The sequence below is a fragment of the Rhinoderma darwinii genome, chromosome 2 (assembly GCF_050947455.1).
Source record: "Rhinoderma darwinii isolate aRhiDar2 chromosome 2, aRhiDar2.hap1, whole genome shotgun sequence".
NCBI classification, from domain to species: domain Eukaryota; kingdom Metazoa; phylum Chordata; class Amphibia; order Anura; family Rhinodermatidae; genus Rhinoderma; species Rhinoderma darwinii.
The window spans coordinates 42,253,338-42,278,727 of NC_134688.1; the positions used below are offsets into that span (position 1 = coordinate 42,253,338).

General features: G+C 44.6%; 1 long non-coding RNA gene across 1 annotated transcript; it reads left to right on the forward strand.

Moving 5' to 3' along the window:
- The first annotated feature begins 22,696 nt into the window (after positions 1-22,696).
- On the forward strand, positions 22,697-24,898 carry LOC142740504 (uncharacterized). The gene is made up of 3 exons (XR_012880739.1): positions 22,697-22,822; positions 23,655-23,721; positions 23,920-24,898. It is a non-coding gene; the product is annotated as an uncharacterized LOC142740504 (long non-coding RNA).
- Positions 24,899-25,390: the final 492 nt, after the last annotated feature.

Genomic DNA, 25,390 nt, shown 5'->3' on the forward strand with positions numbered 1-25,390 from the left:
AATCAAAGGAAGTGGGTACTGGTTCCTTACGGTGACCTTATTCAGGTTACGATAATCAATGCACGGCCTAAGACCACCATCCTTCTTCCCCACAAAGAAGAAGCCAGCACCTACAGGAGAAGTCGAGGGGCGAATGAAACCCTTGGCCAGGCATTCCTGGATATACACCCTCATAGCTTCATGTTCAGGACATGAAAGATTAAATATCCTACCCTTAGGAAGCTTGGCACCAGGCACCAAATCGATGGCGCAATCGTAATCTCTATGGGGGGGCAACACCTCGGAGGCCTCCTTAGAAAAAACATCGGCGAAGTCCTGAACAAACTCAGGAAGCGTGTTTACCTCCTCCCGGGGAGAAATAGAGTTAACAGAAAGACATGACATAAGACATTCACTACCCCATTTGGTGAGATCCCCAGTATTCCAATCAAACGTGGGATTATGCAACTGCAACCAGGGAAGACCTAATACCAGATCAGACGATAATCCCTGCATCACCAGTACAGAGCACTGCTCCAAATGCATGGAGCCAACCAGGAGTTCAAAAACAGGAGTATGCTGAGTAAAATAACCATTAGCAAGGGGAGTTGAGTCGATACCTACTACAGGGATAGGATAAGGTAAATCAATTAAAGGCATTTTTAGAGACATAGCAAATTCCACAGACATGATATTAGCAGATGAGCCAGAATCCACGAAGGCACTGCCAGTGGCAGACCGGCCAGCAAACGAGACCTGAAAGGGAAGTAAAATTTTATTGCGTTTCACATTAACGGGAAATACCTGTGCGCCCAAGTGACCTCCCCGATGATCACTTAGGTGCGGAAGTTTTCCGGCTTTTTATTCTTGCGCCTGGGACAGGTGTTCAGAAGATGCTTGTCGTCCCCACAGTAGAAGCAGAGACCATTCATTCTGCGAAACTCCCTACGTTGTCGAGGGGACATGGAGGCCCCGAGTTGCATAGGTACCTCCGAGTCCTCCGTGGAGGGGCGAGGAGACGGGACCTCGGGGGGAATCGCAGAAAAGTCAGAGGGGAGCACATTGAAGCGTTCAAGCTGACGTTCCCTGAGACGTCGGTCAAGTCGTACTGCTAGGGCCATAACCTGGTCAAGGGAGTCAGAAGAGGGGTAACTAACCAGCAGATCCTTCAGGGCGTCAGATAATCCTAACCTAAACTGGCACCTTAGGGCTGGATCGTTCCACCGAGAAGCTACGCACCACTTTCTAAAATCAGAACAGTACTCCTCAACCGGTTTCCTACCCTGACGTAAGGTCACCAGCTGACTCTCGGCTAAAGCAGTCCTGTCAGTCTCGTCGTAAATGAGTCCGAGGGCAGAGAAAAAGCGATCAACAGAGGAAAGTTCAGGGGCGTCAGGAGCCAAGGAGAAGGCCCACTCTTGGGGCCCTTCCTGGAGTCGGGATATGATGATACCCACCCGCTGGTTCTCGGAACCTGAGGAGTGGGGTTTAAGGCGGAAATACAGTCTGCAACTCTCCCGGAAGGAGAGAAACGTCTTACGGTCCCCTGAGAACCGGTCAGGTAACTTGAGGTCGGGTTCTAGAGGTGAGGTGAGGGGAACTACTACGGCAGCGTCACCCTGGTTGACCCTCTGGGCCAGGGCCTGGACCTGTAGGGAGAGGCCCTGCATCTGCTGGGTCAGGGTCTCAAGGGGGTCCATGATAGCGTCAGCGTAGGGGAAATGGTAGACTAGGTAAGGGGCTTGTAATTATGTAATGGTAGGAAGGAGGTGAAGGGAAAGTGAGCCCTAATCTACCCACCGCCCTGTCCCTGCCTACTTGCAACGACCCGCCCTAGGCGACGGGGTACAACTGGGCGGCGGTCCCTACGCTGTCTAAGTGCACGGGAGAACAAACAGGGAACACGCAAGGGAAGGGGCAGTAGCCCACGGAACGCCGCGAGGAGAATGAGTTGTCAGGACCAGGATGAAGTGGAGTATACCCAAGTGAGCACGGAGGAGGAAGCAAGCCGGAGGCAAAGCGGGTTAAGCAGAACGGGAGCAAGGCAGAAGCACGGCAGAAGCAGGCTGGAGCAAGCAGCAGTGGGGCCAGGAATCCAAAAGAATTACAAGCACTGAGGAGGAGAACACAGCAGGTAATAAAGGACAGGGGGCGGAGCTAACTCCGACTGACCAGGCCGCGATAGGCTCTCCCACTCCTGAGCCTGCCACCCTGGTTGGTGGGAGATGGTGTCAGTCGAACAGGTCTGGCCTCAGGTGTGGATTGATTAATCCCAGGAGTATACCTAGACGTAGTACCTGGCAGATCCCTAACAATTTCACTTTTTCAATGGTTTTCAGTGACTTAAGTGATAAATTATCACGCTGCAGCAAGTTATCAGAGTCAGGATAAGGATTGCTATATCTGTACACGACTCCAAACAAAGAAACAAGAAGTTCATCTGCTCACCAGGCCGTCCATGTGTCCAATAAACTCTCGGTGGGCGGATAATTGTCCGGTAACTTTATCCATTAAAATGGAGACGATCCAGAACTTAGGCTACATTCACACGACAGTGAAAAAAATTTGGCCATTAAAAACTGATCAACTGCTAGCGCGCTGAACAAGATGGACGTGTGAAAGGAGAGCTCTCCCGGTGACTGAGGACAAATACCAGATTATACCGACTTAGCAGAATAGATCTCACCCTGATCCATCTGACACTTACGGTGAGGACATCAGGAGTGATAAGAGGTAAAAATCAGACGGCTGGAGAAGGTGGCGTGGTAACACGAGACCAGCCACAGGCCTGCGATAAGAGTAGCCGACACGAGGAGAACTCTCCTGCTAGCAACCCTCTCCCCCAGTTCTCTCCCCCTCCGGATAGCACATCGGAGAGTGTTACCGGAGAATACCGGAACACGGAGACGGATTACTACTGCCAGGCAGTGGGAATGAAAGCCTGCTGCATTGCTCTCGCTCTCACACAGCAGCATTTGAGGTGGGAAGGAGACGGCGTTATCATCGCGAGTACGACGCCATTACGCCGCCATTACACCGCTACTGCAACAACTTAAGATATCAGCATAAGTTGGACGGAAGGAGATCTCTGCTGAGCCGTGAGTAAACAGACTTGGTGGGGTTTACCTATTCACTCACTACTATACCTATATATTACAAGACTGTAACCCTGCGACGGAGGCCTGTTGGTACTGTGAGACCAGGACCTCAATTAGCAACACAGGCGCACACAGGAGTGAACGGGTGAGAGAGGCTACATAGCAGCAGTGATTGACACAAGCGGGACTGTGTATACACCTGGGTATATGGGCATAGCTCAAATTTTTCTTGAGGACTACTCAAGCCTCTAATACGAACACTGATATAAAACACCTATTAGGGTCATAGGCCCAATTTTTTCCCAAATTGGAACTATTTATATAATGGAACCAGTCTGAGAAGTGAAACTAGGAGAGGAGAAACTGGTGGACAAGCACAAGACATATACTTTGAGTCTTACCAAACATAGCGTTCAAAAATGGTCAGAGGACATAAAATGGATAGCTGGGACACCCCCAAACAGAAGAAAAAAGGACAGACAGATATGGATAAATTCCTACATAAAAAATCTCCTACATCGAAAAAAGAAGGCCGCAAAAGTGAGCAAGTGCCCTCCCAACAAGCAGATCAGTTAGAATCTTCAGATGAGAGTTCAGATGAGGAAGCTCCAAGAGGTGCTGGTTCAATAAATATATCCACAGCGGCAATGCAAAAGATAATTGAAAACGCTTTGAAACCGGTTCTGAAAGAACTTGTAGACTTCAAGCAAGAGGTGCGACAAATGCACAAGAGGGTCGAAGTACTAGAGGAAACCCAAAGCAAATTGATAACGCACAGTGCAGCAACAACTACCGCAATGGAGAACTGCCTAATTCATTTTAATAGTATTCTCTCCTATGTAGAGGATCAAGATAATAGGGGGCGGAGAAACAACTTGCGAATAAAAGGTATTCCAGAGACGGTCATGCCAACTGAAATCCTGTCGACAGTAAGCAAAATGTTACAAGTGTTAATACCAGACGACCAAGGCGGCACTCTAGTAGTAGAAAGAGCGCACAGGGCGCTGAGGCCAAAGCCAAAGGATGGAGACCCTCCAAGAGATGTTATCTGCCAACTCATCACACAGAGATAAAATTCTCCGAGCAGCCAGAGAAGCTCATACGTTAATGTACAATGGCTATAATTACACAATATTTCAAGACATCTCTCCAGTTACTATGAACAAAAGACGACAACTAAAACCGTTGACGGAAGCTTTAAGAGCCAAAGGTATCCAGTACAGATGGTTATTTCCTTTTGGGATCGCCTTCGGAATAAATGGGGCTATGAAAACCATAAGATGTCCGGATGACTTAACACCTTTATACAATGAGCTTGGCATGGACTCGCAACGACCGTTGTCCTGGCTTCAAATCGTGGATGTTGCATCGCTTCCGAGACCCCCGATCCCTACCATCACTGCATCAGGAATAACGGCGCGGGGACATAACAGTAGGAAGAGACTTTCCACCCAAACAGAAGTTGACCCAGAGAAGACTTCTTGAAGAGATACTCGTATCCTTACCTGGAATGCGTGTTTTCGAAATGTTTCTAAAATATTACGCAGGAATGTTTAATGTTTAATTTTTAAATTTGAGTTAGACGCGAGGAGTTACGCCATATATGGTCAATATCTGCACTTTTGAAGGTTTTGTGTATTTAGCTCAGTTTATTCTATGCTCTCCTCTCCTGGTTCATCACGTATTGTGAAATACCTATTTAAGTAATCCACTGTACTTGTATAGGATATTGTTATTGATCTTGTACAACACATTGCTAAACTTACACCAAATATGTCCGACATACACGTAACAACATGGAATGTAAAAGGGATGAATTCACCAACAAAGCGATATAGACTTTTCCAGATCCTGAGATCTCAGAACACAGACGTGGCGATGTTGCAAGAAACGCACTTGACAAAGAGGAAAATGCCCCAGCTATCCACAACATACTTCAACAAGTGGTTTCATTCACAACACCCTGATTTAAAAAATGTGGTGTATCAATAGCTATCAAAAAATCAGTGCCCTTTACATATATATCACAGCTTTCTGATGCAGAAGGGAGATTCCTCTTTGTTAAAGGCTTGATTGCGAATACACCAATCACGTTTGCGAACATTTATGCGCCAAACACTCAACAAGTCAAATGGTTGGTAACCACTTTGAAACAACTGAAGCTGTTCCAACATGGGATATGTATTTTAGGAGGTGATTTAAATGTCACTCTAGAGTAGAGATGAGCGAACCGGGACAACCGAACCCGGTTTCGGTCCGAACTTCCGGTAAAGTTCGGTTCGCAGCGAATCCGAACTTCACCGGGTTCGGCCGAACCCGTTTTGACCGAACCCGGTCAAAAACATTATACAAATCGGCAGCCACTTATCTCTATCAATCACTGATAGAGAAAAGAGGCTGCTGATTAAAAATAAAATAAAAAGCATTTCATACGTACCCGGTCGTTGTCTTGTTGACGAGTCCCTCTTCTTCCTCCAGTCCGACCTTTTCTGACGCGGCAGCCTGTGATTGGCTGCAGAGGCCTCTGCAGCCTGTGATTGGCTGCAGAGGCCGCGGCAGCCTGTGATTGGCTGCAGCGCTCACAAGGCTGCATCGTCATCAAGGAATGTCGGGCCGGATGTCGAGAGGGACGCGTCACCAAGGCAACGGCCAGGAGACCGGACTGGAGGAAGCAGAAAGTTCTCGGTAAGTATGAACGTCTTTTTTTTTACAGGTACTGTGATCGGTAGTCACTGTCCATGGTACTGAAACAGTTACTGCCGATCAGTTAACTCTTTCAGCACCCTGAACAGTGACTATTTAGTGTATGTGCACACACACTAATTACGTCCGTAAATGACGGACGTATTTCGGCCGCAAGTACCGGACCGAACACAGTGCAGGGAGCCGGGCTCCTAGCATCATACTTATGTACGATGCTAGGAGTCCCTGCCTCTCTGCAGGACAACTGTCCCGTACTGTAATCATGTTTTCAGTACGGGACAGTAGTTCCACGGAGAGGCAGGGACTCCTAGCATCGTACATAAATATGATGCTAGGAGCCCGGCTCCCTGCAGGGTGTTCGGTCCGGTACTTGCGGCCGAAATACGTCCGTCAATTACGGACGTAATTAGTGTGTGTGCACATACCCTTACTGACGTCGCCTAGCAACGCTGCCGTAATGACGGGTGCACACATGTAGCCACCCGTCATTACGGGGCCTCATGCACACGACCATAAAAACACCCGTTATCACGGGTCGTAATTACGACCCGAAATAGCGGGCCCATAGACTTCTGTTAGCCACGGGTACCTTCCCGTTTTCTCACGGGAAGGTGCCCGTGCCGTTAAAAAGATAGAACATGTTCTATTTTTTTATTTTACGGGCCGTGCTCGTAATTACGACTCGTAAGTACGAGCACGGCCGGCCGGCCACGGGCAGCCGGCCGCTTTTGCGAACCGTGCTGTCATTATAATTATAGCAGCACGGCCCGTAAAATAGAAAAATAGAACATGTTCTATTTTTTTAACGGCACGGGCACCTTCCCGTGAGAATACGGAAAGGTACCCGTGGGTAACAGAAGTCTATGAGCCCGTTATTGCGGGTCGTAATTACGACCCGCAATAACGGGTGTTTTTACGGTCGTGTGCATGATGGGAGCACGGCTCGGAAAAACGAACGGCTGCCCGTGCTCATCTCCTGAAATAATCTGTGCTGCCTTAAACTCTGTGGACAGGTCAGGATCCTGTTTCTTTTAAATGCTGCTAGGGAACCCGCTCGATCCACTATATAAGGCTACGCTACAGTGCAGCATTTAAAAGAAACAGGATCCTGACCTGTCCACAGAGTTTAAGGCAGCACAGAGTATTTCAGGAGATGAGCGTGCAGATTCAGTGCTGTTGTGAACTCTGCTCTTACCATTACGTAGCTCTCAGTCTGTTATCTCTCCTCCACTCCTGTCCTCAAGAACACCTTCACATGATTGGCAAGTCACCACGTAATGGTAAGAGCAGAGTTCACAGCAGCACAGAGTATTTCAGGAGATGAGCGTGCGGATCTTGTGCGTGGTGGTGACTTGCCAATCATGTGAACGTGTTATAGAGGACAGGAGTGGAGGAGATGTAACAGACTGAGCTACGTAATGGTAAGAACAGAGTTCACAGCAGCACAGAGTATTTCAGGAGAGGAGCGTGCAGATTCAGTGCTGCTGTGAACTCTGCTCTTACCATTACGTAGCTCAGTCTGTTACCTCTCCTCCACTCCTGTCCTCAATAACACCTTCACGTGATTGGCAAGTCACCACCCCGCACAAGATCCGCACGCTCATCTCCTGAAATACTCTGTGCTGCTGTGAACTCTGCTCTTACCATTACGTGGTGACTTGCCAATCATGTGAAGGTGTTCTGGAGGACAGGAGTGGAGGAGAGGTAACAGACTGAGAGCTACGTAATGGTAAGAGCAGAGTTCGCAGCAGCACTGAATCTGCACGCTCATCTCCTGAAATACTCTGTGCTGCCTTAAACTCTATGGACAGGTCAGGATCCTGTTTCTTTTAAATGCTGCACTGTAGCGCAGCCGTATATAGTGGATCGAGCGGGTTCCCCAGCAGCATTTAAAAGAAACCGTGTTTGTGTATGTGTGTGTTTGTGTATATATGTGTGTTTGGGTATGTGACTTTGTCTGTTTTTGTTTTTATATGTGTGTGTGTGTATATATGGGTGTGTTTGTGTATATGTGTTTTGTGTATATGTTTGTGTATATATGGGTGTATTTGTGTATATGTTTGTGTGTAGATGTTTGTGTGTGTTTTTGTATGTGTATATGGGTGTGTGTTTGTGTGTATATATGGGTGTGTTTGTGTATATGTGTTTGTGTATATGTGTGTTTGGGTATGTGTGTTTTTGTTTGTATATGTGTTTGTGTATATGTGTTCGTGTATGTGTGTATATCTGTGTGTGTGTGTGTTTGGATATGTGTGTTTTTGTTTGTATATGTGTGAGTTTGTGTATATGTGCGTGTTTGTCTGTTTATGTGTGTGTGTATATCTTGTTGTGTTTGTGTATATATGTGTGTGTCTGTGTATGGTTGTTTGTTTGTGTGTGCGTGTATATATGTGTGTAGGTGAGTAGAAGTATTGGTATTGTTCACATTGATAACTGTTTTTTTATGTTGTTGCAGATTTTGATGTACCGATTGGACTACATCTACGATTCATTGGACTACTGCGTAGATCTGCGTTTTTTCAAATTTTAATAAAATGGTTAACGAGGGTTTTGTTGGGCATTTCTTATTTCAATAAAAAAGAATTGTCTTTGTGTTTTTTTTTTCAAACTTTATTAGTGCCTAGATAATGGCAGTTGGCTGATTGACAGCGTCCATTATTAAGGCGGTACTTAGTGTTAGCCGGTGCAGAGGCTAGCACTAACCACCCATTATTACCCCGGTACCCACCACCACCAGGGGTGCCGGGAAGAGCTTGGTACGATCCAGTACCCGACCATCTGTTGTGATGGTCGGGTACTGGGGCGGCCGTAGGCTGGTATTATGAGGCTGGGAAGGGCCAAAATCAGTGGACCTTCCCACCCTTGTAATGCTAGGCTGCTGCTGCTGTGTTGTATCGGGCTGGTTATAAAAATGGGGGGGACCCCCACGTCGTTTTTTTTTTGGAATTTAACAAATTTAGCAATAGACGGGTCCCCCACATTTTTAATAACCAGCCATATACAAGGCCGCAGCAGTCTGGCATTACATGGGTGGGAAGGGCCACTGGTTTTGTCCATTCCCAGGCTAATAACACTGTGTTGTATGTGGCTGGTTATGATAAATTGGGTGGAACCCCATGTCTTTTTTAAAAAAAAAATGTAAATAAATAAATAATTTAAAAAAATGACGTGGGGTCCCCCCCACTTTTATAACCAGCCAGATACAACACAGCAGCAGCAGCCTAGCATTACAAGGGTGGGAAGGTCCACTGTTTTTGGCCCTTCCCAGCCTCATAATACCAGCCTGCGGCCGCCCCAGGGCCCGACCATCACAACAGATGGTCGGGTACTGGATCGTACCTGGCTCTTCCCGGCACCCCTGGTGGTTTTGGGTACCGGGGTAATAATGGTGGTTAGTGTTAGCCTCTGCACCGGCTAACACTAAGCCTCGCATTAGTAATGGATGTTGTCACTCAGACAGCGGCCATTACTAAAGTGGTAATAATAAAATTTGAAAAGACAAAGATATAGATAAAATATTTTATTGAAATAAAGCACCCCCAACACAACCCTCATTAACCATTTTATTGTAGAAAAAAAACCGTCATCGAAGTAGTCCTCGAAACCGACGTAGTCAAAACACCAAACCTGTAAAAAAATTAAATAATGAAATAAAACATGTTGTAGGCTTAGATTCAGTTTAATGTGTGATACTGACTGTTATACCATGTATAGAAGCCTGCCGCAAAGTTGACTTAGATACAGGGCGCCAGCAGACAGTATCATACATGGCCATACATACATATATACAAATATACATACATATATACAAACATACATACATATATACAAGCATGCACATATATACATGCAAATATACATACATGCAAACATACACACATATATACATGCAAACTATCATACATACATGCATACACACACACATGAAAACATACATACATACATACAAACAAACATGCAAAGATACATACATACATATATACAAGCATGCACAAATATACATGCAAACATAAATACATGCAAACATAATTACATACATGCACATATATATAAACATACATGCAAACATACATGCAAAAATAAAAACATGCAAACATACATACATGCACATATATACATACATACATGACAACATACATACAAACATACATGACAACATACATACATGCAAACATACATACATGCAAACATACATACACACATGCAAACATATATACATGCAAATATACATACAAACATGCACATGTATACATACATGCCAACATACATGCAAACATACATGCACATATATACATACATGACAACATACATACATGCAAATATACATACATACACACATGCACATATATACATACATGCCAACATACATGCACATATATACATACATGACAACATACATACATACATGACAACATACATACATATATATATATACACACATGCAAATATACATACATTCATGCAAACATACATGCAAACATACATACATACATACAAATATACATACACACATGCACATATATACATACATGACAACATACATACATACATGACAACATACATGCAAAAATACATACATGCAAACATACATACATGCAAATATATACATGCAAATATACATACAAACATGCACATATATACATACATGCCAACATACATGCAAACATACATGCACAGATATACATACATACATACATGCCAACATACATACATGCCAAAAAATAATAATAATACGTTCATACTTACTTTCCTCCTGTCCGGCCTCCAGCGATGACGTTTCATTCATGTCGCCGCTGCAGCCTGTGATTGGCTGCAGAGGCGGTCACGTGGGATGAAGCGTCATCCTGACGTGCGTGACCGCCACTACAGCCTGTGATTGGCTGCAGCGGCGAAAGGGATGAAACGTCATCGCTGGAGGCCGGACAGGAGGAAAGTAAGTACGAACGTATAATTTTTATTTTTTTATTACATTTAAATGGTATTTTCCGCGCGTCGAGCATGTACTGTGAAGGTTGCTGAAAGAGTTAGTGCAGCCCATTAACTCTATCAGCACCCTGGACAGTAGCATGCTCGGCGCACGTAAGTGACAGGTTCGGTCAGAACTAGTTCGGTCCGAACCGAACTTTTTTGTGAAATTCGGCGAACTAGCCGAACCGAACTTTTGATAAGTTCGCTCATCTCTACTCTAGAGCCATTGCTAGATTCGTCCAAAGGTAGCTCACAGCAATCGTATAGGAGTCTTAGATTGCTACAAAAAACACTAGCAGACCTACAATTGAGAGACACATGGAGGTCGTTTCACCCAACGGTTAAAGACTATACACACTTTTCTGCGCCCCATCAGTCCTATCAACGGCTGGACTATATATTTGTTCAAGCCCCACAGCTCACTAAGGTGTCCGCAATAACAATTAAACAAATTGTAGTATCAGATCATGCCCCGGTGGTTATGGGCTTTAAGGTAATGTCTCTACCCAAATCGTCAAATGTCTGGAGATTAAATGAAACACTACTGAGGTCCTCGGTACACACACAGAGGATTTCAGATAGCCTTAGTCACTATTTTAAAGAAAATATAAATGAAGATATATCACTGGCTAACACATGGGAGGCACACAATACAGTAATTAGGGGTGAGTTCATTTCTATTGGCTCTCGTGCTAAAAAGATTCATATGCAGGAAATAGATGAGACTATGAGGAAAATTTTAGAGTTAGAAGGACAACATAAATTATCCTTGGCAGCAAAGACCCAAAGAGAGTTATTTACACAACGAGAACACCTCAAGCAGATACTTAACTTAAGAGCCTCCAAAGCATATTTAAACTCCAAACATGCAGTGTACCTTCACGGGAATAGGGGGTCAAAACTCATGGCCCTAATGGCTAAAAAACGACAGGACCAAGCCTATATTAGAACAATCAAGACAGAAAATGGGAAAAAACACACAACAACAGAAAATATTGCACAACAATTTAAAACCTACTATGAGGCTTTATATGGGATAAGAGCACAGGAATCCAGGGAACAATTTGCACAGCGAAGCGAAGAAATAGATAATTTTTTGGAGAATATAAATCTTCCTAGGCTAGACGACAATCAGAGAGAAGTGTTGTCTCGACCCTTCTCTCCCACGGAAGTAGAAGAGGCCTTGAAAGGTATGCCTCTGGGGAAGAGCCCGGGACCTGATGGGCTCCCAGCGGTATACTACAAAACCTTTCAAGAATTGCTTTTGCCACATATGGTTTCGACATATAACTCAATATCTGAGGGTAGTGGGTTTACCCGTCAGACTTTAGAGGCACACATCTCTATAATCCCCAAAGCTGAAAAAGACCCGGCTCTTTGTAGTAGTTACAGACCGATATCATTACTAAATGTAGATATAAAAATTTATGCTAAAATCATCACGAATAGACTGAGGCTGCTGATAACGAATTTGGTCAATATGGAGCAAGTGGGGTTTGTAGCGGGGAGGGAGGGAAGAGACAACACACTGAGAGTACTACATCTGATACAGCTGGCTCGTAGACGTAAAATTCCCTTGGCACTGTTATCTACCGACGCCGAAAAGGCATTTGACCGCGTAGATTGTACTTTTATGGTCAAAACACTTCACAAATTTGGCTTACCGGAACTCATGATTAAGCAAATTATGGCCTTATACGCCTGTCCTTCAGCAAAGGTTAGAGTGAATGGTATCCTACCCCCCCCTTTTCGGATTATGAATGGAACGAGACAGGGTTGTCCGCTATCGCCTCTTTTATTTGTCTTAGCTATTGAAACGATGATTCAACAAGTTTGTCAATGCAAACAGATTCAAGGGGTGGAGATTGGGGGCAGAGTACACCTGACGGCATCCTTCGCTGATGATCTCTTGATATTAACCTCAAACCCACAAATCTCATTCCCCATACTGGCCGACATGTTTGTCAAATTTGAAGGAATCTCTAACATTAAAATTAACCCAGATAAGTCGGTTGCATTGAACATCATGTGCTCTGAAGAGGTGGTAGCGGAGACCCAGCTTTCGTCCCCATTTAAATGGTCATTAAACTCGATTAAGTATTTGGGCATACAGATTGCACCTTCCCCGGACTCATGGTTTTCAATGAACTATAAACCCTTGATCTCACAAATTGAGAGTATACTGACGAATTGGAAATTACCATATATATCCTGGCTAGGCAGATGTAACCTAATAAAAATGTTGATAATTCCCAATATAACCTACCTGATACAGACAATGCCAATTTACCTAAGACAAAAATACTTTCATAACATTAACAAGAAACTGCTAAGATACATATGGGGCGGAAGGGGACATCGGCTGGCGTTCAAAACCTTGATTAGACCAAAAGCACTAGGGGGAAAAAATATCACAGACCTCCAAACCTTCTACCAAGCTACTCAGATGAACAGAATACTAGACTGGTATGGGGTAACACGACACAAACTATATGTATATATAGAAGAAGAGGTGAGTGGTAGGCCTTTAACTCAGAGGTTAATACGGTCAGTGTTGCCTGGCATGAATGATACAACCACTAATATCCTCACAAAAGCGGTATTAGCTGTATGGAAAAAGTTGTCACTAGAAGAAGATGTTTGTCACACTCCTACATTACTGACAACACTAGGTGATCTATTAGGGCTTAAAGAGAAGAGGGAAGGGGCTCATATCTGCATGGGATCAGAATTGAGAGAAGTGGCCTTAGGAAACATTGTACACATGGATAAATTTCCCTCATTAGAGTACATTAGAGGTAAATACCCTCAAATGAGAATACATTATCTGGAGTACTTACAACTGCTCTCAAACTATAAATTTCTGGTAAAACATGGCTTTGTTATCAGACCACTGACATGGTTTGAGTCACTGCTGTCCTCAGCAACACCAATACCGAAATCCCTCTCCTTACTATATAAGAAGCTAGCTTCCATGAAGGGAAAGAGCGATTTACCACATATCTTATCATGGGAGAAAGAGCTGAAGGTTCAATTTACAAAGGTGGAAATACAATATATCTATAAATCCAGCAGCGGGCCCTCTAGGTGCATAAACCTACAAGAAACCTCCTATAAATTAGTCACTAGATGGTACAAAACGCCGGAACTATTGCATCGTATAGACCCAACGATATTTCCCCTTTGCTGGAGATGTAACCAACAGGTAGGAACATATACGCACATTTGGTGGGAGTGTACAAATATTCAATCCTTTTGGAGAAAAGTACAATGAATTCTGACAATTATTTGCCCCACAGCACAGACTTTAACACTTACCTATTTACTGCTGAACCTTCACTCTGTCAACCCCTCAGGTCATTCACGGGAGAAACTGTGGCCACAATTAGTTTTAGCAGCAAAGGCTTTGATACCGCTAAATTGGAGGAAGACAACCTCCCCATCAATTACCCAATATTAAACAAAATAGCTCAAATGTCGAGACTAGAGGAACTAAGCTATCTGGCCTTAAGAAACGTAGGTAAATACTATAGTATTTGGCAACCTTGGTTGAACTTCCTAAATGACACAAAGGGATATATGGAATGCTTAGAGGAATGAAACAGTGGGTATCTGTAGGTCTCATCGCCATACAAAGTAGTAACAAGATCGAATGATGTGTCTACCAATGGTAAGGAGTCATAACACCAATACAGAGACAATATGTGGAACGGTTGATGGCAAGTTAAGAAGTAGAGAAGTAAAAGAGAAATATTGGATGCAAATTTAAATGGAATAGGGGAATCTTGTATGATGTTGTCACGAAAGGTATTAAAGTGTTATGTAATTAACAATGGAATTATATGTATCTCTAATACAAATGATTCATCCGAATTGTATTTTATAACATGTATGTTAAAAAATTTGGAAAAAAACAATAAACAAAGTTTGACAAAAAAAAACAAAAAACTGATCAACTGTCAGTTTTTCATGCCCGTTTTGCATCATTGTGTCTGCAAATTTTTATACACTTCCAGTCCGTCTGTCCGTTTTTAATGGCCGTTTGACATCCATTTTGCATCCGTTTTTCATGGCCGTTAAAAAAACTGATGAATTTCATTTGTCTGGCTTCTTTTGTCCCAACCCCCTGAAAACACCCAAACAAAGGTCATTGTCATGATTGTTTCACAGCCCCCCTGTAGATGATGCCACACAGCCCCCCTGTAGATGATGGCACACGGACCCCCTGTATATGATGCCACACAGACCCCCTGTAGATGATGAAACACAGACCCCCTGTAGATGATGGCACACAGACCCCCTGTAGATGATGGCACACAGACCCCCTGTAGATGATGGCTCACAGCCTCCCTTTAAATGATGTCACACAGCCCCCCTGTAGATGATGGCACACAGCCCCCCTGTAGATGATGGCACACAGCCCCCCTGTAGATGATGGCACACCGCCCCATGTAGATGATGGCACACAGCCCCCTTGTAGACGATGGCACACAGCCCCCTGTAGACGATGGCACACAGCCCCCCTGTAGATGATGACATAGACACCTCTCCGGAGAAAGCACCACACCCCCCCTCCCTGTGGTAATCTTCCGGGACTCTCTCTGTAAATTCAGGACTGTGCCGAAAAATTTGCTACAGTAGACAACAATGTCCCCTGTACTAGCGCCATGCTACCATAGTAGTGAGCGCAACAATATCCGTAGTTTTTGTCCGCCTGAATGCCCTACATACTCACCGATGCATGACCATCTACGTCACGAGTGATCTCTAGTCTCACTGGTTCTGCAAAGGCGACGCGAGGACGTCATCTCGTCACCTTCGCAGAACCCATGAGACTAGAGACCACACCTGTAGAGGACGGCGCTGCAACGGTGAGTATGTGTCATTGCGCCGCAGATTACCAGCAAGGGAGCCAATAGTTCCCTCGGCTCTTGAATCCCCAAATCACAGAACCGTTTTTAACGGCTGTTACATGTATTGACGGCCGTTAAAAATTGATCCATTGACTTCTATGGGGGCCGTCTGGCCGTGAAAGCGGCCAAAACAAGGACATGTTCTATTTTTTGACGGCCAATATTCACGGGTGGTTAAAAAAAGGCCGTGTGAATATACCCATAGAACATCATTGTTCTGAAAGCGGACGTTTTTTACTGTTGTGTGAATGTAGCCTAAAACGAAATTCAATAAAATGTATCCTTTATTAGTTCAGATGTTGCCGTCTTTACCTTGACTTTTAACGCATTAAATAAACAATCCCTTATCTTGACTTTTTCAATGGTTTTTGTTGTGTGATATCACGCTGCAACAAATGATATTTTATTTCACATATAGCGAAAAGTAGTAATCCAAAAATAGGTTTTTAACGTTTCGGTCTATACATTCAACCTTCTTTAGACACGGATATGCGGCGCTTGTGACCTCGGTCGCTGTTGGGTAATGGCGCCATTATTTTTGGATTACTACTTTTCGCTATATGTGAAATCAAATATCACTTATTGCATAATACCTTGGAGTGCTGAGTTCCCATTTTTTACACATTGGCGTGGAAGCCTACTCACGCACACTTGAAACACGGAGTGCTGCGGGATCAAGAAAGTATCACGCTGCAACAAGTTATCAGAGTCAAGTTAAAGATGGCTATATCTGTATTACAGTATAAAATCCATCTAGTAACAGATTACACGTTTCATACATTACATGTTCTTAGTCGTAGCCCCTATAACCACACATGTATCTTTCTTCCATGTTTATAAACAGCAGTCCCATGTAACGCCTATATCCAGTGTATGCACAGACAGTCTATCCAGGCAGTAGGAGATAATTAGATGATGTAACAGATACTGCAGCCGCTTATGATGTCACTGATGATGTCATAGGCAGTACTAGCCGTTAGGTTCTATGTGCAGCTGGATTACATATTTTTTACAATTTCTGCCAATGACGTCTGGACCGGGACTGTGATTGACTGTGTGATTGACAGGTAAGATGCAGCATTTTATCATTAATTCTAGAGTTCAAGTTCCAGTAAAATGTTTCTATTAATGCAAGTAACAACTGAACATTTTACATTCAGATTTCAATGTTTCATATTTTCTCATTAAAGTTACAACTCAGTACATCAGAGTATGTTTACACAGCCTATTTTCAGCCGTTTTCCTGGCCGTAAACACCCCGAAAAACAGCCGAAAATACGGAGGCTGGACGCTTCCAAACATCTGCCCATTGATTTCAATGGGAAAAACTGTTTTTTTTTTCCGATGGTGCATTTTACGTGGGCGTTTGATAAAGCGGCGCATAAAAAACACCTTGTAAAAAGAAGTGCATTTCACTCCTTCGGCCGTTTTGGAGCCGTTTTTCATTGTCTCAATAGAAAAACAGCTCCAAGAACTTTGGTAAAAACGCCTCAAAAAATGTTTGTGGTTTAAAAAATGGCTGAAAATCAGAGGCTGTTTTCCCTTGAAAAGAGCTCTGTATTTTAGAGACGTTTTTTAGTTAAGTGTGTGAACATACCCTTACCATTGTCTGAGAATTGCAGCTGTCCGTAATGTGGAATGTGACTTCTCAGTCGTTTTCAATATGATGTCTAATTTAATTTAATTAAATAGTCTTAAAAAGCTACCGTATATTATCCTAATAAGGCTCAGCAGTAGCCAGGGCCGGCCTTAGGGGTGTGCGACCTGTGCCATTACATAGGGTGCATCCCTCCAGCAGGTGGAACGGGGCGCTGCGCTGGCTCCCTTCCACTGCTTGTGTTTTAGAAGCGGCTGGGCAACTCAGCAGCTGCCTTTCCGCCTGGGTGCGTCTCTCACTGACATCGCGTTTCTAGCAGCGAAAATCGGGATTCCTCTAGGAGATGGGGGCATTGGGGATTGGCATTTGTAAATTGCCCACATTGTGACCCCCCCTAATGTCAGTCATGGATACCTGGGCCTGGGTGTGACTGCAACTTCTTCACCCCTATAGTTATGTTCCCTGGGTTTACACTAACATTACAAAATGTTTTCAATGTCTGACTCGTCCTGTGATAGAAAATGAAAGGTGTGAAAGTAAATATATTATTATTCATTATGGATATGGGGTTATTTTATGTTTATTCCATTATGTATTTTACAGACATTTATGACATCTGAATATGTGGCACCAGTGACAGCCGACATGCTAGGACATACACTGTATATATGTAAGTATTATAGCAAATGACAACCTATAGAAATTCTATAATCTGATGGCATCCAGTATGTTCCTATAGAGACACATGACAAGACTGTGGGAACAAATTCCCCAATGTTGTTCATCCAGGGCCTGTCTTAGGGGTGTGCGACCTGTGCGGTTACACTGGGTGCATCACCTGTCACCAGTGGCGTAACTACCGCGGTAGCAGCAGTAGCGGCTGCTACGGGGCCCGGGGCTTGAGGGGGCCCGGTGGCGCCGCTAGCAGCCGTTATGGCTACTACAGCGGTAGCGTCGCTACTGTGGGGCCCGCGACGCCGAGCCTTACACAGGCCCTCTCATGCCTGTAGGTGTCGCTAGCACCGGAGGGGGCCCCAGTGCTAGCGGCAGCCAAATACATGTATTAGCACTGAATGGCCGGGCATGTTCCGTGCCTGACCATCCAGTGCCTTACAATGACACTGATTGGCTAGCGGCGCGATGACATCATCGCGCCGCTTCCATGCTTAGAAGGTGCTGATTGGCGGGGCAAGTCATTCTGCCCCGCCAATCAGCGTCATTGGAGGACGCTCGTTCAGCTCCTGCAGACATGCTCAGAAGAGAGGATGTCTGCATCGCCAGTGAACAGCGTGGGAACCGGAGAATGTGAGTATGTCAAGTTTTTGTTTTTTTCCCCTCATAAAAATGTGAATGGCATTATCTATAGTGGGGGGGGGGGGTCATCTTTATGTGGGCTATTATATATAGGGTTCTATATGTGGGGCAGTAGCTACAGGGGGGTCTATATGTGGGGCAGTAGCTAGAGGGGGGGTCTATATGTGGGGGTGTGGGCCACTATATACAGGGGGCTCTATATGTGGGCCATTATATACAGGGGGCTCTATATGTGGGCCACTATATACAGGGGGGGTCTATATGTTGGCCACTATATACAGGGGGCTCTATATGTGAGCCATTATATACAGGGGGCTCTATATGTGAGCCATTATATACAGGGGGCTCTATATGTGGGCCATTATATACAGGGGGCTCTATATGTGGGCCATTATATACAGGGGGCTCTATATGTGGGCCATTATATACAGGGGGCTCTATATGTGGGCCACTATATACAGGGGGGGGTCTATATGTTGGCCACTATATACAGGGGGCTCTATATGTGAGCCATTATATACAGGGGGCTCTATATGTGGGCCACTATATACAGGGGTGGGTTACCTGTGGGGCACTAGCAACAGGGTGGCTATATGTAGTGCACAGTCTACAGGGGTGGGCTATATGTGGGACACTATGTACAGAGGTGGGCTATACGTGGAGCAAGAACTATAGGGGAAGCTATATGTAGGGCAGCACGGTGGCTCAGTGGTTAGCACTATTGCCTTGCAGCTCTGGAGTCCATATGTGGGCACTATCTACAGGGGCTTCTATGTAGGTCACTATCTACAGGGGGCACTATCTACAGGGGGCACTATCTACAGGGGGCACTATCTACAGGGGGCACTATCTACAGGGGGCACTATCTACAGGGGGCACGTTGTGTGTTTGTGACAGTTATATTTAGATGTGTTGAGAATTTTAACTTTGTTTACAGGTGCAGAAATGTTTTAAAAGTGAGAAGCTGAAGACATCTGAACGGAAAACTGCAGAAATGGGTCATGGCCGGTAGAAATCCATCATAGATGTCTGAACCGGAGGGAGAAGAAAAGAACTAGAATCTGAGACGTCACCGGTGAGTCACTTAATGTAAATGTTTATTCTGCCTCTAATCAGTAATGTAGTCACTGTATGATCTGCAGCGAGATGATGGTGATAGGATTTTTTTTGTGAAACCGCATCTCCCAGCATATCCTTATCATTGTTCAGGCCATGCAGGGAGCTGTAGTTTTACGCCGTACAAACCTATACGCAGTGGCGTAACTACCGCTATAGCAGCCGTAGCGACTTCTACAGGGCCTGCAGCATGAGGGGGCCCGTGCCACCCGCCGGCACGGCCCCCTCCCATGGCAGCAGGCTCCGCTAGCAGCCGCTATGGCTGCTACAGCACGATGCCACTGAAGGGGTTGTTCCTACATAAGACATGTATCCCCTAATCACAGGATAGGGGATACATGTGTGATCGCTGGCAGCGATGAGCAGAACGGGGGACCGAAAGTCCCCCCTAAGTTCTCCATGACAAACCTCGGACTTCCGGGGTCTGTGTCGGCAGCTCCGTAGAAATGAATGGAGCGCCGGTCGCGCTTGTGCGCATGCGTGACCAGCGCTCCTTTCATTTTTATTGAACTGCGCAGACGCCGGAAGTCCGAGGTTAGTCATGGAGAACTTCGGGGGACTTTCGGTCCCCCATTCTCCTTATCGCTGCCAGCGATCACACATGTATCCCCTATCCTGTGGATAGGGGATGCATGTCTTTTGTAGGACAAACTATAGGCCGTTTTTTTTTGGGGGGGGGTACATTGCGTTATCTACAGAGGGGTTCTGTATGGCATTATCTACAGGGGGGGCTGTATGGCATTCTCTACACTGGGGACTGTATGGCGTTATCTACAGGGGGGCTGTATGGCGTTATCTACAGAGGGGCTGTATGGCGTTATCTGCAGGGGGCTGTGTATGGTGCTATCTATAGGGGGGCGCTGTGTGGTGGAATCTATAGGGAGGCACTATCTACAAAGGGGGGGGGGGGGGTTGCGTGATACCCAGCAGAGGGGGGGCCCTAGTCAAAAGTTTGCTATGGGGCCCAGTCTTTCCTAGTTACGCCCCTGCCTGTCACTAATGAATGGGGCGCCACTGGTCTTGATGTCTGGGGCACCCATTGCTTGAACACTCAATCCCACTCTTCATGTAAAAAAAGTAAAGGGCACTGCTCAGGATGCAGATACAATTCCTTGATAATGGATTACATTACAGTGTGGCAGACAATACTTGTCTGGCAGTGTTATTAGGGCACTGTATGATTGCAGTATTTGAGTACTATATTCTACGCCATAAAGCTGAATTCAGACGCTGCAGACTTGCTGCGCGGCAAAATTCACAAGTGTTACAGGTGAATAGTTACAGTCTCAAAAACTCATCCACATGTAGCAAAAGTAAACGCTGGGAATTTTGCTGCAGCTTTATATTATTATTATTATAGAAATGCTCCATAAAGAAGATATTATGGTATTAGTAATATATAAGGGACTTGTTATTTATGTAATTTCCTAATACACATTTGGCTTATGGGGGAGCACACAGCGCACACAGAGTGTCTACATTACCAGTACTGCAGTCTGTGCGCCACCATACAGGTCCGTCCACATGAAGTTGCTGTGTACATGAGCCCTAATGTACATTTCCTTCATTGTTGGGTGGTCTATACTGAGCACACGTCTGTCTGGAGAAATAAAACTACACAATTATTGTTTTTTCCAGAACACCTTAAAGGAACAGTGTCATCACAAATTATTTTTTTATATGTTAAAGATGTTAGTGCTTTATTAAAAACGTTTATATTCATTTGTGTGTTTGTGTTTTACTTTTTCTTATTTTTACACTTTTTCTTCCCTATGGGGGCTGCCATTTTTTGTTCCATTTCTGTGTGTGTCGATTAACGACACATACAGACATGGAATACGGCAGCCACAGTCCCATAGGGACTGCGAACGGCTCCCGTCCCATTGACTGCAGTGTACGGCGTCTGTGTGGGAACTGCGCATGCGCCGCTCCCACACAGTCCTATTCGAAATTGGCGCCGTCCGGCGCCATTTTCCTGTGGACCGGAAGTCGCGGCCGGACAGTAATATTACTACTTCCGGTCGCGGCTTCCGGATTTGTGCACTTGCACCAGCGGCAGCAAACGGAGCGGACGGGCCGGAGGGAGCCGCGGCGGCAGGAGCAGGTAAGAGATTTCAATGTATGTTCGTGTTTGTGTGTGTTTACTACTGTATGTAAACCTACTACACTGTGGGTTAGCTCAAAAAATGGCGACACACAGTGTAGGAGGTTACATCGTTCAAACCCCTCGTTTATCCCGGCACTAGCCAGGATAAAGGAGGGGGGGATGCTGAGAGCTCACTAGAGCGAGGGCTTTTAACCCAATGTTGCAATGCTGCAATTTTGGGAACAGCTCCATCTAGTGACCAAAAATGGGTAGTATTATAAATTAGAAATAATTTATAATATTACATGGACTCGTGCAAAAAAATAAAAAAAATTTGAACAATGTTTAATCACCCACACACTAAATGTTTAATTTTTTAAAAAAAAACATGTTTTTCTGGCAACACATTCCCTTTAAGATCGGCTGCCTGCTGCCAGGGGGACTCTCTGAAGCAATATTTAATCTATGCAAGGTGCGTCTCTTATTGGTTACTATATGCAGTATCCACCAATACCCTCCACAGTTAGAATGACACTTTTTGTATGTCCTGGGTCAGAATGCCCCTTTTGTATGGCCCCACAGTTATGAAGCCCCCTTTTCTAAGCCCCGACTCAGTCCTTTTATCCCCCATATTAATAGTGCCCCCTTTGCTCCTATAAAATAAAAAATTATACTCACCTAATAGACGACCAACCGGGTCAGACATTTCGCTTCCTCCCTGCGCCGTTATTGTTTGACCAATTTCAGGGGCGTATGGAGCCCCAGAGCTGTGGGCTACCCCAAATCCCTGGACCCCAGCCGGTCATCCTATTTACCCCTTTGGTAATTTTACACTGGTTGGGGACTGGACTCTGTTCTAGATAGAAATGTTGCCATTGATTGAGATTTGTCCTAATACATTGTCTTTCTTTCTCCTAGAATTAATTCCTCATAAGAGTTAATGATAACCACGTCCCAGGAGGGCAGATCAAAGATTAAGCAGAGCCCTCCACCTCACATCACATAACGTTCTACATTCAGTCGGATGTATTCAGTAGGAGAGTCCAAGGTCAGTGTATTTTATTAACTGCATCTCTAAATGATCACATAGTGTGTATTACTGGTCAATACTGAAGAGGGCACTACCACCATAGATGGCCTAGGCACCCTCAACTTACACTGCCGATCCGGCATTTAGGGCCCAAACATATAATATAAAAAAACAGAAAGATACAATCCCTAGTTTATTGACTGGGTGATGTTATTTGGGCACTGTATGATTAAATTATTTGGACACTACATGGTGCATCATAAGGGGGAGGACGTCACAGATACTGCACATGTCACCAATAAACCTAAGGCCGGCCCTGGATGTGACACAATAGCTGCCACGTGACATGCCATCCACACGGACATGACCGCTGTGGCCTAGCAACTAAAGACAACAGAACCACCAGCGCAGGAGCCACAGGGAATTTAATAAATGAGTAGGGAAAATTTGTTATTTTTAGCCATATGCGGCTTAGACTAAGGTTTATGAAACTGTCAGAAAACCCCTTTAATAATTATTTTGTCTGTTGAATCCAGAAATCCAATTTACCATTTTCTACTCTCTCTACTCCAGTCCACAAGACTCCACAAAAGACAAATTAGAAGTTTTCCATTAAGGATAAGATTATATAGAAGAATAACAATAAGCTCCTGGTCACTGATACAAAATCTATACCAGGGTCCTCCAACTATTATGTGCCATTATACTGCTGGTGTTATTTGTGTGGCAGAGGGGCATTGGACTCGCCCTGTGATAGAAAATGAAATGTGTGAAAGTAAATATATTATTATTCATTATAGATATGGGGTTATTTTATGTATGTGCATTAAACCCATTATGTATTTTACAGATATTTATAACATCTGAATATGTGGCACCAGTGACAGCCGACATGCTAGAAGATCCACTGTATATATGTAAGTATTATAGCAAATAACAACCTATAGAAATTCTATAATGTGATGTCATCCAGAATGTTCCTATAGAGACACATGACAAGACTGTGGGAACAATCTCCCTGATGTTTTCAATAGGCTGAACATATATTTGTTGATATGATGAACCATACTAAGCGCACGTCATAATATCTTCACAGTTTATACTTTTTGTTCCAGAATTTCTTGAGATCGGCTGCCTGCTGCCAGGGGGACTCTCTGAAGTAATATTTCATCTATATGCGGTATGTCCATCATTAGTTACTATATACAGTATCCACCAGTAGCTCTGTACATTGAAAAAGTAATGAGCGGGCAAAATGCCAAGAAAGGCGTAGCAGTGGGGAACCTTGGATAGTTGGTAGGAATAGGCATAATGTAAGTTAGGGTTATCTATGTCCAAAATGCTGGCCACATGGCTCGGTTTGGGACTGAACGTAGGTGTAAGGTAATTGGGTGAGGGAGTGTAGGGGGATTTTAGACAGCTTTGGTCTGCCAAGAACATTTGCGATGTGTCAAGGCCTGGATGCAATAGACAAGGACTTAAGTGAGTTTCATTACACAGTCATAATCTGCAGGCATAGGTGATAATGGACACTGGCAGAATGTTTTTATATTTACAGCACTCAAGCGGAAAGCAATGGAAGGTGCCAGGATATTGCCACGTATAGAGCCCCCACAAGTCATGCAGCACAAGGACCTGGACTTGGGGTGTACTGGATTGTTTGGAGCAAATGGCATCAAGGAAGCAAGGCAGGTATCCTCAATGGTATCATTCTAGCAAAAATTTGAGGGAACATGGCACGATGATGGGCCAAGTGCCAGGATCCTTGCGCAGGGATCCAGGGTCGATGAAGGCAGCAATATCCCAGTAGGGCCTCATAATCTCAACATGGGAGAGGGACACCTTGGGGTTGCCAAAATGTTTAGAACACGGGGTACTGGCACAATGTTTGGAATTACAGGAGCAGCGCATCTGGATGTAAAGAGAAGCAGAAGAAGGCAACAGTAGCTGGTTGAGTCTGATTCTGATCTGTCAGATGATGATAAGTGGTCTGATGTTGGGGATAGATGGGCTAATGGGCAAGACGTTTAAGATGCTGAAAAAAATGTTTACGCAGGATAAAGTAAAAAGGTAAAAGCAAGGAGGTGTGATACCGAAAGCCAATCCTTTACTGGAAAGAGGGGGTAAAGTTTGGGGCCAGGAAACATGTTTGTTGATTTCTACCTACACACACTTGTCCCAGGAAATGTTGGGAAACATAAGGGAGGAAAGGCTTGTCTAGTTTTTGTGATGTCTATGGAAGATTTTGTTTAGTATTGCAGTGTTATGGTGGTGGAGCAGGACCCCCTTATTGATCAGGTGCCAATAAAAAGGGATGGTGCCTGTGAAGGAGGCTGGTAAGTATAAAAAAAAATACATCTGTCGCATCTAAAAGAGGCATCAGTAAACGATGAAATAGACAAGGAGTTGAGTGAGTTGCATCATTAAAGCAGAATCTGCAGGCACGGATGACAATGGAAACTTGCAGAATGTTTTTTGTGCCTACAGGACTCAAGTGAGAAGCAGTGGAAAGGACACGGATATCGCCACGGATAGGGCGTCCACGAGTCACGCAGCACAAGGAACTGGACTTCTGATGTAATTGAC